Source organism: Phyllobates terribilis, unplaced genomic scaffold, assembly GCF_046119375.1.
Source record: "Phyllobates terribilis strain yellow unplaced genomic scaffold, ASM4611937v1 Scaffold_8__6_contigs__length_399053987, whole genome shotgun sequence".
NCBI classification, from domain to species: domain Eukaryota; kingdom Metazoa; phylum Chordata; class Amphibia; order Anura; family Dendrobatidae; genus Phyllobates; species Phyllobates terribilis.
The window spans coordinates 340,825,503-340,841,527 of record NW_027362768.1 but is presented as its reverse complement, the minus strand read 5'-3'; the positions used below and the strand labels follow the sequence as shown (position 1 = coordinate 340,841,527).

At 41.2% G+C, this 16,025-nt stretch overlaps 1 protein-coding gene and 1 long non-coding RNA gene across 2 annotated transcripts in view; one reads left to right on the top strand and one right to left on the bottom strand.

Moving 5' to 3' along the window:
* SLC25A26 (solute carrier family 25 member 26) overlaps positions 1-16,025 on the bottom strand; it is a 101,020-nt gene that overhangs the window by 27,353 nt on the left and 57,642 nt on the right. The gene's annotated exons all lie outside the window — the stretch shown is intronic.
* Positions 5,048-6,882, top strand: LOC141156554 (uncharacterized). Its single transcript, XR_012247662.1, has 7 exons — positions 5,048-5,631; positions 5,730-5,894; positions 6,002-6,126; positions 6,204-6,266; positions 6,373-6,436; positions 6,526-6,604; positions 6,684-6,882. It is a non-coding gene; the product is annotated as an uncharacterized lncRNA (long non-coding RNA).

Here is a 16,025-nt window from a genome sequence, read left to right as displayed (position 1 = left end):
CGTTGAACTTGAAGAGGTATTCCCAATCCAAGATCCTATCACAATATGTAATAACAATAATATTAGCAAATACCTCCAATTAGAAATGTAGTATAGTTCTTCTGATTCGCTATGTCTATTACCCCATGTGCAGAGCATTGCAGTAGCAATGTAGCTATCCATGGTAACGACCACTCATACAGTGACAGTTAGCTAGCTGTTAGTGGTCACAACCATGGATACCTAAATCACTGCAATGCCCTGAACATGGGGTAAGGGACATAGATAATCAGAAGAACTATACTACATTTCTAAAATTGGAGGTATTTGCTAATATTCTTATTATTATTACTACTACTACACCTACTACATATTAGGACAGGATCTTGGACCAAGATGCTGCTAACAATCTGGGAAGCATTTAAAGGGGTATCCCAATCTCCACTAAGTAACACAATAGAAGGTGGGGAGTAGTTTACTCCCCCAAAAAATCATTTGCAAATTATATGTGGCAAAAAAAAAAAAAAAAAAGAAAAACCTCACGGAGCAGGTGTCGCGGTGAAGAAAAAGCCCCAAAAAATGCACCAAAAATAAAAGAAAAAAATCCCTGATTGTAGCACATTTTCCTTACAGACGTCTATGGGCGACATATTGTGACTCCACATGATTAGGGGGTCTTATTAACATATAATGCATTAGTATAATTTTGAATATAGCCACCTGTTCATTTATTTTCTAAAAAGCCCCCCAAGGATTTAAAGGATTTGCAAGAATAAAAAATAAAAATCCAAAAACCATAAATCTTCCAGAAGGGGTCGTCCAGGGTTGAAAAGTGTTATTTGTTCACAAAAAACGTCTCCTAGGCTGGGTACGCACCGATGTTTGTCTGATTGATGGTTTGTACAGGGCAGAGGTTTCAGAGGTGTGAAAATTAGTTCATTTAGAACTTTGGAATTATCTGGGATTTTAATAATTTAATTAAATTCTTCTAAATGTAACATGGGTAAAAACGTGACCAAAACTGGATTCACTGCCCTATAAAAACAACTGTTGTGTTCTCTCAGTGCCTCACTGCAGATTATGACTGCAGGGCAGCCACTTAAAGGGGTCTTCCAGGGACTTGAAGTATTCTAAGGATATTATTAATCAATATCAGATCAGTGGGGTCTGACTCCCAGCGTCCTGACCAATTCCACTGCATGAATGTGCCAAACAGCACTGTAAATGGCACAGTGCCAGCTGTGTAGAAATTATACAGACCTCTTAGACCTGATGAGGCTGGTATATTTGCACTAGAATCTACACAAATAGCTAACTATGCCTGATAATAAAAGGAGTGTTTTATGGGACAAGGATTTGGAGGCGAAACAAACTGCATTCCTAATTATACAGATCTCTGAGACCTGATGAGGCTGGTATACTTGCACTAGAATATTCATCTGAATAGCTGAGTATGCCTGATAATAAAAGGGTCGTTTTATGGGATAAAGGATTTGTAGGCTGATAAATGGACTGAAGTCCTAAACAGACTAAAACTCAAAGCCGGCTCTAGGATAGAATAAACAGGGGATATTATTTATTGATCCCAGGTTACGGTCCAGGAGGTGGGATGAACTTTTACCTTTCCCCGGATATCAGATCTGCTCTATTTACACAGAAACTCATCCAAATGTTGTTCACGGCAGGCCGCCATGTTTATGTAAGACAGTACAGATTCCCCCCCGTCCGGCCTGTCATAATATTGTTCTTGCTTCAGCTCCACCTTGGACACCTTCGGACCGGTTGCAAAAGAAACCTCCTTTATTTCTAATCTCCTAAATTAAAAAAAAAAAAATATATCAAAATGTTTCAGAATTACTCCCAGTTTTACTCGCTTTTCCAAAATGTTTTGGGACTGGCAAAAAAAACAAAAAAAAAACAAATTTACTAATGATTTTCATGACTGTAATGTTACAGAATAATCAGCCAAGAGGTTAAGATTTTTGGAAATGAGGGTCAAGACTGCAATGTTTCGCTGCACTTTCCTAAACTAATTAATCCATTATCTATGGGCAACAATGGAGGCCCAACATCTGAATTCCCATTCGTGTGTCTCCCATTCTTCCGTGGCTGCGGCCAGGAAGTGTTGAGTGGTGCAGGAAGTCATGGGTGTGACCTGTCGCAATAATCTAGTCTATGACACTGAAGACCCCCAAAGATAGCGAAACGCTGTGCTCAGCTTCATCAGGGGTTATCCGGGGGAAAAAAAAAAAAAAGGTAACACCTATTCACAGGGTCTTACTGCAAGGACGCACGTTGATTGGCAGAATGGGGAACCTTTATCACTGTTAAAATGGCGTGGCAGTGCACATGCTCTACCACCTGTGGGCGGTCAAGTGCTACGTTTGGCCCATAGGAAATGAATGGAGCAGCACTCAGGGGTCCGTTCTGCTGGTCCATTTTGTATCAGGAATAACATGTTTATGTTCTGCTGATTGATGCGGGTCCAATGGTTGGACCCTCTCCCGATAGTAAGTTCCCACCTGTCCTTCGGATAAGCGATAACTTAATTTTCATTGGAGAACCCCTTTAAATAAAAAGGTGGGAACATGCAGAACTTGGACATCCACTGGACGCCTCGTGGCCGTGGTCTTGAGGCAACAAATCCCTCATTCAGTTAGAAAGATTTTCATTACACACATTATTCCCTGTCCCCATTGGCACTCAAAATTCAGATCCTACATTAATCTATCAGTATGGTTTTTTTTGTGAGTGATGAAACTTACGCAAATGCGGGCAGAGGGTGCAAATGTTCAGATTTATGGTTTTCCAGCTTCCCGATCAGGCTGAGAATGCCTGACAACTTCCACCTATCATAAATATTAACTTTTCAAAAAAAAATATTTTTTTTTTACCTATTTCTCTAAAGTGCTCATAAAAATTCCGGAAAGTGAACAGCCTTCTACCTTTTTAACAAGTTTCCTGAAATAGCGACTTCATCAGGGGGTGAAAAAGGCCACTTTCTTTCCCTGATGAAGCGAATATATCAGGGAAACATGTTGGGACGACAGTGGGAACTGCAAAGAACCGAGGAAATTATTGATCAGTACCGCAGTATTGCGTTTTCTCTACAGAATATATAAATGGGCAGAAGGCTGCTCACTCTTCAGAATTTTTCTTTGCATGTTAGAGAAATGGGGACAAATACATTTTTCCAAAAGTTATTTCTCAAAAGTGCTCATAAAAATTCTGAAGAGTGAGCAGCCTTCTGCCCATTTATATATTCTGTAGAGAAAACGTTATATTGTGGGGTACTGATCAATAATTGCCTCGGTTGTTTGCAATTCCCACTGTAATCGCTATGAACTGCTCATACAAGTATACACACACGTGGTCAAAATTGTTGGTAGCCCTCGTTTAATGAAAGAAAAACCCACAATGGTCACAGAAATAACTTGAATCTGATAAAAGTAATAATTAATTAAAAACCTATAAAAATGAACAAATGAAAGTCAGACATTGCTTTTCTGCTTCCACAGAATCTTTTAAAAAAAATTAACCTCATGAAATCGGCCTGGACAGAAATGATGGTTCTTCTTAACTTAATATTTTGTTGAACAACCTTTTGAGGCAATCACTGCAATCAAACGATTCCTGTAACTGTCAGTGAGACTTCTGCACCTCTCAACAGGTATTTTGGCCACTCCTCATGAGCAAACTGCTCCAGTTGTCTCGTGGTTGAAGGTGGCCTTTTCCAGACGGCATGTTTCAGCTCTTTCCAAAGATGCTCAATAGGATTTAGGTCAGGGCTCATAGAAGGCCACTTCAGAATAGTCCAATGTTTTCCTCTTAGCCATTCTTCGGTGTTTTTAGCTGTGTGTTTTGGGTCATTATCCTGTTGTAAGACCCATGACCTGCTTCTGAGACCAAGCTTTCTGACACTGGGCAGCACATTTCTCTCTAGAATCCCTTGATAGTCTTGAGATTTCATTGTATCCTGCACAGATTCAAGACACCCTGTGCCAGATGCAGCAAAGCAGCCCCAGAGCATAACAGAGCCTCCTCCATGTTTCACAGTAGGTCCAGTGTTCTTTTCTTGATATGTTTCATTTTTCTGTCTGTCAACATAGAGCTTATGTGCCTTGCCAAAAACTTCAATTTTTGTCTCATCTGTCCATAGGACATTCTCCAGAAGCTTTGTGGCTTGTCAAGATGTAGCTTGGCAAATTCCAGTCTGGCTTTTTTATGATTTTTTTTCCTAACAATGGTGTTCTCCTTGGTCGTCTCCCATGAAGTCCACTTTGGATCAAACAACGACGGATGGTGCTATCTGACACTGATGTTCCTGGAGCTTGAAGTTCACCTTTAATCTCTTTAGAAGTCATCTTGGGCTCTTTTGCTACCATTCGTATTATCCGTCTCTTTGATTTGTCATCAATTTTCCTCCTGCGGCCACATCCAGGGAGGTTGGCTACAGTCCAATGGATCTTAAATTTCTGAATAATATGTGCAACTGTAGTCACATGAACATCAAGCTGCTTGGAGATGGTCTTATAACCTTTACCTTTAACATGCTTGTCTATAATTTTCTTTGTAATCTCCTGAGACAACTCTTTCCTTTGCTTCCTCTGGTCCATGTTGAGTGTGGTCCACAACATGTCACCAAACAGCACAGTGAGTATATGTAGCCCTATATACAGGCCCATTGACTGATTACAAGATTGTAGACACCTTTGATGCTAATTAGTGGGCACAACTTGATTTAACATGTCCCTTTTGTCGCATTATTTTAAGGGGTACCATCATTTCTGTCCAGGCCTATTTCATGAGTTTAATTTTTTTTTAAATTCTTTGGAAGCAGGGTTGAAAAGCAATGACTGACTTTCATTTGTTCATTTTCATAGATCTTTAATTTATTATTAATTACTTTTGTCAGATTCAAGTTATTTCTGTGACCATTGTGGGTTTTTCCTTTCATTAAACGAGGGGTACCAACAATTTTGATCACATGTGTAAAAGCAAGTGTAAACGTTCGTCCCAAAATGTTTCCCCGATAGATCAGCTTCATCAGGGGAAAAAAGTAGCCCCTTTAATCCCCTGATGAAGCAGCCATTTCAGGGAAACATGTCAAAAATGTAGAAGGCTGCTCACTTTTTGGGATATTAATGAGCCTTTTAGAGAAATTGGGACAAATACATATTTTTAGCTAATGTTACTAAAAGTAAAGTTTTATGACAGTAGTTGATATTGGGTGAAGGAGGCGCTGTAAGGCTCGTCACTACCAGTGGCAGCGAATTTGTGGACAGGGAACCAGGGGTGTCCAAGTTAGTGGATCCAGCGGACCTTTTCCAGCTGACTAGACCCAGCCGACCTCTCTCCCCTTATCCCCACAGCACTTGCAACCAGTATCCTCACCTGGCTCCGCACCCCCAGCCACCCATACCGCTGTATCTTGTAACCCAAAACCAAGTAGTCAGCCAGAGCCTCCTGGTGCACCATACCCAGACACTACGTGTCAGCCTGAGCCTCCTGTTGCACCCTACCTCTGGCCACCTCTGACCAAACCAAAGTCTCCTACCACAGCCTCCTGCTGCATCTACACCACAGAGACAAGAAGAAGTACTCACCACTCTCCCCAGACATCCCTGGACACACCCTGCCCCTACCAAACAGGTAAATCAAGACCTCCTGTCACGGAGACTATATACCTCAGCCACAACCAGGCAATACCTTAGTAGTCATATGTGCCTACTTCCTCCCCCTCCCTACAGATTTGCCAGCAGCCAAGAAAGACACCACTTGTCAGCCTGAGCCTTCTGCTGCACCCCACCTCTGGTCATCTTTAATAGAACCAAAGTCTCCTGCTGCCTCCACCCGACGGGGACCAGGACTACTACCTACACCCATCCTGAGACACCCCTGGACTTACTAAGCAGGTAACTCAAGACCTTTTTGCCACTAAGATTGTGCACCACAGCTACAATCAGCAAACACACTACTAGATTTAATCATTTAATCCTCTATCTCCTCTCCCTCCCTACAGATCCACTCTGGACCAGCAGCCAGCCACCCTCTGCTACATACCTCCAATCTCTACCTAAGGAGGACAAGGACCCCTACCTCCTAGCACACCCCACAGCCTGGACACCCGCTACAACCCTCTAACAGGTAACTAAAGTCCAAAGCTATAAAGACTGGGCTCCATACCCTATCCTCAATTCTTATCTCCTTTTCCCCCCATTTAGAGCTACTCTGGAACAGCAACCAGAACCGTCCACATAGCCTGCTGATTGTCATATCAATAGCAGGTAATTTAAGTCTGTCACTATCTAGACTGAGTCTTGCACCCCAACCTGATTACATTACACCAAATAAGTGTACAACAAATATCCTTTTTTTTCTCCCTCCCTACAGAGCTACTTGGGAGGAGCAACCAACAACCACATCCACAGCCTGCTGATTGTCATACCAATAGCAGGTAATCCCCGACCGACATTCTAGTCAGCCATAAACACTCACCGCTCAATACTATCCCCACTCATCCAACCCTCTTGTGCCCTATCTTAGGCACTTCCTGTTCTCCACCACAGGCACCACCACGTGCTGCCAACGAACCACCGTACACACTACAAAGTCCTATCAACAGGTAACTACAGACGATAACCTACCCCCCCCCATCGTTTCTTAATATACCCTATCTAACATATCCCTATCTGCCCCACTAGGTCCACGAACCTCTGTCTCTTCAACCATCAACTCCGACCGACCATCACAAGATTCTGAGAAGCAACCCATTTTTTATCTATTAATATTTATGTACTTTTATCTAGTGTATACCTATCTATTTTAATACTTATCTACATATCCCACCCAGTGACATCACTGGGTCTTAGCCCTTTTATCTATTTTTAATCAGCTATTCTAATCACCTGTTTTGTATCAATAAAATAAATTACTTCTTGTACTTGTAAAACTCTCGTGCCCTCTCTTTGCTCACTACCACCAGCGCGAATTTACACTTCCTAAACTAAATTTTTATGACAGGTGGAATTTCATGCACATTCTCTGCCCAATCATGAAAATGAACTTATATTATTGTTAGCGGAAAAAGTACTTGTCCCCATTTCCCTAAAGAACTCATTAAAGTTCTTAACAGTGAACAGCTTTCTACGCTTTTGACATTGTTCCCCAAACTATCAGCTTCATCAGGGGGAGAAAGGGCCCTGATGAAGATGATGTTTCAGTGAAACATTTCAGGACGGCAGTTTACACTTTTATATAATTATTGAGTTCATCGTGAATACTGCCAACCTTTTCCGACAAACGGGAGCAACTAATCAGAAGAGGTGCCGGGAATATTGATAAGTTGGAGGTGGTTCGCAGGGCTATGGTCCCGTGGACTATAGACATCCTGTTTTTTTCTTACCCATGATAGACAAGTTATTTTGCCATTTCTTTATCTCAATTTTTGCCAAATTGGATGTAAATATACCCCAACTCCACTCTTATTTTTCCCATTTTTTTTTCTTTTCCTTCGCTAGCCTGTATGATACCAGATGAGTTTCACAGCTTTCTATGAATGACGATATTGTTTAAGCTGAAACAGATGTGTGTCAGATGGCAATCCCATTAGGACGTTCCATCGTTAAAAAAAAAAAAAAATAAAAAAATAATAATAATAATGGATAACAATGAGCCATCAGAAAAAAAATGCAAGTAACGTACTAATCAGGAAATCTACAAGCCGCAGCTAATCTCACATTTATCGGTGGATAATGTCTTTTAGGTATACACCGAGCACCATGAAACACGGAAACTACGTCCACATAAAGAGGTCACATCATTAAAACGCCATAAAAGCACAAATTTGCCTGGAAAAAAATATTTTTTAATTAAATTTTTTTTTTTTCAGTTTTGTCATTTTTTATTTTTTTATTTTTTCAAACTGGAAATTTTCATGAATGGAAAAAGAAACTATTCACATACATTCTGCCGCCAACAATGCCCAGTTCAGTATAGCCAACTCATTCTAGGAGGTCAGGAATCTGTAAAGGATGGAGACCGCTCTGCGAGGAGTTGAATGGCGAAATTGTTTAAGTCACTTTCAAGGACACATATATAACCTACATTAGATTTCCGGCCATGCACCGGAATATTTGAACATCCTTTAAAATATCACATAAAATGCAGAATATCTAATAAAAAAATAAAAATATAATTTTTTTATATATAAATAATAAATCTAAAAAAAAAAAAAACAAACAAACAAAAAAACCAAACAAACAAAAAAAAACCCCACAATATTATTTAATGACAATGAGCCATGCTACACCTTGGAAGACCATGTGACAACTGATCCCGCTCCATACACCCTATGCAATGCGACCATATTAAGTATATTTACATTTTATGGTCGTGAATGGGTTCTCCAGGATTTCATTATTGATGAACGATCCTTAGTATTGAAGGTGCCGCACGACACCGGAAGCAACAAAGCACCGTACATCTTGTAACAGCCACAGCAATGGAAACTCTCATCCATACAAGTGAATGACAGAGGTTGCAGTACCGTTTAAAGCCACTAAACACTGTATGGAGAGGTGATATTTTTGAGGAGCTGCAGTCCTTCCAATCAACTCATCGGTCTATTATTCTTGATCGATCAAAGTAAAATCTCTAAAAACTCCTTTAAAATCAGTATGAATATATATCTTTTTTTATTGTTTTTACATTTTTTTCTATTATTTTGAAGAACAGAATACAAAATTATATTTATATGTATTACTAAAAATAAGAAAAATAATATTGAGGTTTATGAGAAAACTTGTGTAACTTACAAAAGTGAAAAGACAGTGACTGACAAACAATGATTGGAGTCACAAACCTTGAAGGAGATGAATAAACCTAAGTCAAGATTATACCTACAAATTGCCAGCATTGTACGGAGCCCAGTGACTCAGCAGGCCCCCAGGCAGCCATCATCTTATTTGGAAGGTGTTCAGGGGTCTGCATTTTGTAAGTTACACATATCGGCTCAGTGTAATATCTCGGTGTTACACTTGGCTATGGTGTAAAAAAAAAAAAAAAAAAGTACAGATTTTAGTATGAATCTGAGAAAATATCCTCAGGAATAGTGAAGACACAAGGAGCTACAAAAAGGACCAAACTAATGCTTGAAGGAGATGGAATCTTATATCTCCAGGACATTCTTAAAAATATAAATTGTTTTATTTTTGAAGATTCCATGGGGGAAAAAAAATTATAATAAATCTTGTTGCAATGGTGTTATTTTCCTGTTTGCACGGAACGGCCACAGGTCTCCCAGCCCAACACGCGTCCCAACGGCCACGGGTCTCCCGGCCCAACACGCGTCCCAACGGCCACGGGTCTCCCGGCCCAACACGCGTCCCAACGGCCACGGGTCTCCCGGCCCAACACGCGTCCCAACGGCCACGGGTCTCCCGGCCCAACACGCGTCCCAACGGCCACGGGTCTCCCGGCCCAACACGCGTCCCAACGGCCACGGGTCTCCCGGCCCAACACGCGTCCCAACGGCCACGGGTCTCCCGGCCCAACACGCGTCCCAACGGCCACGGGTCTCCCGGCCCAACACGCGTCCCAACGGCCACGGGTCTCCCGGCCCAACACGCGTCCCAACGGCCACGGGTCTCCCGGCCCAACACGCGTCCCAACGGCCACAGGTCTCCCGGCCCAACACGCGTCCCAACGGCCACAGGTCTCCCAGCCCAACACGCATCCCTGTTATGATCAGCAAACAAGAACTAAGGAAAGAAGGGGAAACCTTTCCCTACAGTAAGACTAAGCTGAATCCCTATGATGTAGCAGGCTGCCTGTTCCTAGCGAACAGACCCGCCTTAGTCCTAGGCTAGTCTGAACGAAGACCTATAGAATAAAGGGAAGGCATCCCTAAAAGAACGGAGGACTGGAACAAAAATGGGACACCTCCTAAACAGAGAAAGTTGTTGCAGAAAAAAAAAGATAAACTGACAAAAAGGTACTAGAGGTCCCAAAGGACCAAGCGAACTAACAGAGAAAGGCACAGAAGCACCATGCTAGCAAAAACAGTCAAACACTGAAGTCCAGCACAGCCAAAAATACGGAGCTGGAATAAAAAGGCAGATGGTCACGTGACCGCAAAACACAAGATGGAAAAAACAAACAGGAGGGTTCTAACAGTCCCAACGGCCACGGGTCTCCCGGCCCAACACGTGTCCGAAAGGCCACGGGTATCCTGGCCCAAAATGTGTTAGCCTCAAGTGAGGCTGTCTAGTTCAGGTCACAAAAACCACAGCCGGTCTGTGCTTTGCGGTCTGCAATTGGACGGTGAATCTGGCATAAAAATATCCATATGACCACAGGTTCAGTGTAACCGGTCCACTATATTATATGTAAGAAGGCCTCCTGTTTTTCCCTTGATGTTGAGAGAAAGAGGGAATTGGGTTTGATGAATTTCAGAACCTGATCCTTCTGATGTCAGAGGGGATGGAAGCATCATATGCCCTTTACATTGAGATTATATGCATGCTCAGCTAAAGTGAATGTGCATGCGTATGCAGGGGAGAGGAACAGCATTCTTTTTTGAGCAGCGCGCTCTCCTTTGGCATGTAAAGAGAAGAAGTTTGGGCACCTTATTGTGACAACCCCTTTTAAGCCTTTAGAATAGAATGTTGAAAAGATGGAAAACACTGGAATTTTTGGAACTATTTGGGCAGCAACAAAAATATTTCTTCGTATGGGGAAAAAAATAATACTGTCCACTGACTTCAACAATTTGGAATCAGATCCATTTACACAGGTCAATAATCAACCAAGTACTCACTATCTAACCTTGGAGCAGTCACAACCACACATGGGTCTGCCTAGGAGCTGAATACACAAAACAAAAAAGTCACATGGGAGAAGTTGTGAAGAGTCTCCAAAAATTAGCTAGACTTCTAGCGAGGATTATTGTATTAGCGAATTTTGCATCTTGCAAATTCCAGCCCGATATCATCTTTCAGCACGAGATAAAGGGGCATCTTGTTTATTTTACTTGGTAGACAAAAATTAATTAGTTTGACCAGAAGGCCTGGTAGAAAACATGCTCCAAAATAAAGGAGACCACGGGCTCATCTCAACTCTGCTCGAAAAAAATAAAAGTAAAAATGGAGAATTAAATTCCACCTGTCATCACCCAGAGCACCCCACATGAAGAATTTATACAATCTGAGCTTGAGATGCCGGAGGGGATGTGAGAACACTTTGTCACTGCCGCACTCTCTACTGTTAAATGGCCCCGGAGAAAAGACAAGTGCCTGAAAAGGGGAAAGGAATTTGAAGCATATTAAGACATGCTTAGATTAGTAGAGCTGGCCGGGTGCCAGGATTGATCATTTTCCAATTTTGCTCACCGTTCAGGTCCTACTACTAATTTAAAAAAAATCCGAAAATAAAAAGCAGTCATCTGTAAAAGTCAACACTTTGCAACTGCTCCTCCCTGGCTCAACAGAAAAATTAGGAAAGGAGTTGCGTTAAAAAAAAAAAAAAAAAAAAAAAAAAAAAGGATTTGCAAGACCCTGATCTAGTGGCTACTGGAAAGGACCCCTGCGGACCTCCTCCTATCTGCTGGCAGCCCCCCCGACGTCTCTTCTAATTAGTAGACTCGGCGTGATGCACGTATGAATTTGCAACAGGCCTATTGATTGGAAGAGGCGCCAAGAATGGAGGGAGATTGTGTGGCGACCACAGACTAACCGGGACAACTGGGGTAACTACACATTGATATCATTAACCACTTAATTAACGGAGGATATACCGCCCTTCATTATTAGAAAATATGCCAGGGTCTGTGCATCACCACAACTAAGAAAAGCACTCTTGCTGTGACATGAATGCTGCTGCACAAAGCGCAGTGCAGTCACTCGTGTGCATTCACCTGTTGTTTGAAGGTGAATATAATTTAGCAGCTTTGTACAGGAAAAAGCACAGCAACTGTTCATAGGTCGTATCACACATTGTAGCTCAGCTCCATAGAAGTAAACAGAGGAGCAATACTATATGTGGACAGATGTGGAGTCATCATAGAAGTTGTTCCTGGTTTGTTTCAACAGTGATAAAAAAGTGGATTCACTGGGTTTGTTTTTTTGTCTATCTTTTTAGGTGTTCCTTTTAAGTGTAGTTCTTCACTTTTATTCTTTTTTTTTTCATTTATGGGGTTTTTGTTTTTACTTTTTTTTATTACTTTGTGTTGGTGTTCTACTGTTTGTTTTTTGTTTTACTTTTAGTTTAGTATTTTTTTTTGTCTTTTGTTTCCTTTTTAGTTTGTTTTGTGCTTTATTATTTTGTGTTTGCTTTGTGTGTTTTTTTTCCAATTTTATTTATTTTTCATTATTATTTTGTTTGCGGTGTAGGCTTTTAAGTTATTTTTATTTTGTGTGTTTGTTTCATTTTAGTTTATTATGTTTTGTTTCATTTTTAGTTTATTTTGTGTTTTATACATTTGCTCCATTTTTAACTTATTAGTTTGTGTTTGTTCTATGTGACTTTTTTGTATTTGTTTTGTTTCTATTATTTTGGGTTTTCTTTTTGTTTTTGTTAGACCTTTCCTCATTGTTTTGTCTTCTGGCACAGATTTATTATTTTTTCTCTTCGAGGCGCTGACGGGGTTAAGAATGGATTACGAAAACCTCCGGGTCGTGTCCATGTACTGGAGGTTACATAAAGAAAAATTGAATAAAAATCTGTATATTCTATTGCCTCTTCATTCTTACATGCAATCCACCTGCTGCTTGAGATAGATTACACCAACTCTGCTTTCTACCTGGGTGTCTTTCCATCATCTTGATAGGTAAAAATTGGAATAAATAGCATTACGTAACAAGATACACTTCTTCTATTTAGGTCGCATTTCCATTCACCTTGGAACAATAACCAAAGCTGTACCCTGCTGACGTACCCCCGCCGAGCTCCTGTATACATTCACTTATGTACATTCTTTAGCAAAATGACAAGGTTTCAAGCTGCAGGACAAACCGCTCCATCCAGGATCACGTTATAAATCATCCTAACACCTGACGGAGTCTTGTTCCCCACGAGCAAAAAGAAAAATGTGAAACCCCAAATTACATAAAGGTGTAAAGCAATCCATGCGTTCTGTCATCTTGTCAAGGTGTGCATGTATTATCAACTCATTAATTAAATGCAAACGCCCAGAAGGTGAACTGATTTCATCCCAGGTGCTCTTTTCACTAGTATTTTTTTTTCAGAACCAAGTGTTGATTTGTTGAGATCAAATCGGCACTGTGACAAAGTTTATTTTACAGAAACATGAGGAAAAAAAAAGAAAATTTAAGGGGCAATCCCAACTTATCGTTAGGAGGTCAAAATCCCAAGATCATATAATGTTAGAGGAACCTAAAGAATAAGCAGCAACCCAACTGTACAGGGAACTGCAACTGAGCAGTGTTGCAGTGCTACTGCACAGGAGGTGGGCAGGGAAAAATTCAGAAGGAGCTACAGAACTAAACAGCACTGTAGCTTCTTCTTTCTCAGGATTTGCCGGTCTCCCAGAGGTCGGCCCTTCTCCGAACATAAAGTTTTGATATATTATAACAATTGAGGGTGGTGATACCCAGTTAAACATCCATGAAGGAACATGGAGAACCTCATCAGAAAAAACAGCCAGTATAAAAATTATACAAGGGTATTCATTGGCACAAACTTTTGTGGACATAAACCTTAAATTGGATGAGTTTTCATAACGTAGAGTACTTTGTTTCACTGTAGCAGAGCTCCAATTCCTCACTTCCCTCAATTCCGAGCATCTTAGACGCCAATACAGCCTTCAATGAACACCTGCAGACAATGACAGCTTGGGAAGGGGGGGGGTTCAGGAGAAGCTTAGGTCAATGAACTTCATCTTAAAAGTTTACGCCTAAGGTGGAGAATCGCACCTGCTTATAAGTCAAAAGTAACGCTGAGGGTTCATAAGGTTTATTTTAGACCAACGATGGAAAATTCCCATTTTCCCTTTCTTGAGGATCTGTTCTCGGATGACTCATGGATAAATATATTAGCAAATACTTCTGTGGACGGACTATTTGCCTCTGAAATATCAAAATACACAATAGGTGATAATATCAGTCGTTCAGGGCAGAATCTTCAAAAATGTATATTGGGTAGAGGTCATCAGAATGGCCGATAATGTCCCTGCTTGATGTAGGGATTAGCCTTTCTCTTTATGCAGTTAGCCAAAGGGAGTACTAAAGGACTCATAACATAAAACAAAGTTGACCGAACGCGCTGATATTGAATAAATCGGCCAACGGGCTAACGTGTATGGGGGCCTTCAGATTCTCCCCCACAGATGATGTTGGGGTAGAGAAGGATCCAGCCACTGGAGTTTCAACATTGAAAACAAAGTGATGTTTGGATCCTGGAATCTACAAGCTGCCACATTTAACATTCTTTGATTTTCTTCATTTTTTTTCCTGTGATTAAAGCCACATTGTTGGCATCTGCTCATTTCATGGTTCATTTAAGATAAACATCCAGAAAATCGCACTGGGAAAAAAACAAGAGATCGAAGATTTCGGAAGTGGCAAAAAGAGTGCCCCGGCGAGCAATCGGACTTTTGTGTTTTTACAAAATGCAAAGTGTAAATATTGATATTTGTGGTAACAGAAAGGAAAGAAAACAGGAACATTAGAAGGAACAAGCAGAAAGGATCACATTGGGGACTTTATAAAAAACAGACTGAACGATAATCCTCCCCCCACTAAGATTAATGGTGGGGGACAGATGTTTAGGACTAAAAGAATTGCAGTTGACATATGTGCTCCATGTGTCCATGGCTAATCTGTCATCAAAATGTTTATTTCATTTATCAAGAATTAAAGAGTTTCATCTGTGCAACAGCATACCTGTCCTTTCACACAAAACCTGTAGAACAGCATGGTCGGCGGCTTCTCAAAGCACGCTTTCTCTGAAACATACTGGCCTAAAACTTCCAGGAACTGTCCTGATACACAAACTCTGTAACCTGCAATCCATTCGCTCTCAGTGGTCTTTTACCCTTTATCAATATTCTGCCAGCACTATAAGTGATGGAACTTCTTTTAGCTCAATTCCCAGCAAGCATTTCGCAATGGATTGCCTGACCCGAACTGAAAGCCCACCTTTTTTGTTCCGGCTGTATGTAGTTAACAGAGAGTAGGAGCAGAGACAATTATCCCCCCCCCCCGACACTTACTGTAGAGCAACAAAGACCGGCCCACACATCCTGTACAGAGACAAAGACCGGCCCACACATCCTGTACAGAGACAAAGACCGGCCCACACATCCTGTACAGAGACAAAGACCGGCCCACACATCCTGTACAGAGGCCCACACATCCTGTACAGAGGCCCACACATCCTGTACAGAGGCCCACACATCCTGTACAGAGGCCCACACATCCTGTACAGAGACAAAGACCGGTCACCACTTCCTGTAATGAGACAAAGACCAGATCCCACTTCCTGTACAAAGATAAGGACTGGCCCCTACATCCTGTACCAAGACAAAGAACCTCCCCCACTTCCTGTAGAGACAAAGACTGACCCCTTACTTCGCCTGCAGAGACAAAGACTGGCCCCACACTTCTGGTAGAGAAAAATACCACACACACACACACACTTCCTGTAATCACTCTTGACACCTCTGTTGCTCGATATAGATTATACTTAACAGGCTGTAGACGATAAGTTAGGCAGAAGAGAGATCCCTAGTGGTGGTACTCTAGCGTGATGTTTTGCAGATGAGAATTAATGCAAGTTTATATGTTTTTGTTTTAAATGGGACCCTGAAGTGATTAAACTGTTCAGTAATAGTCAACCCTATTAAAGTAGATACCATCTAACATGGTAGCCAATTTAAGAACTTTCTCTAGAGGTGACTGCTAAGGGTTTTAGTTATTAGACCATCTGATCACCAGTGGGTGGTCCTTTACTTAAGGGAAAGTACACATAGGACCATTTAAACTAGACATAGTTTATTTTTTAATTGAAAAAGTTTTTAAGATTGTACA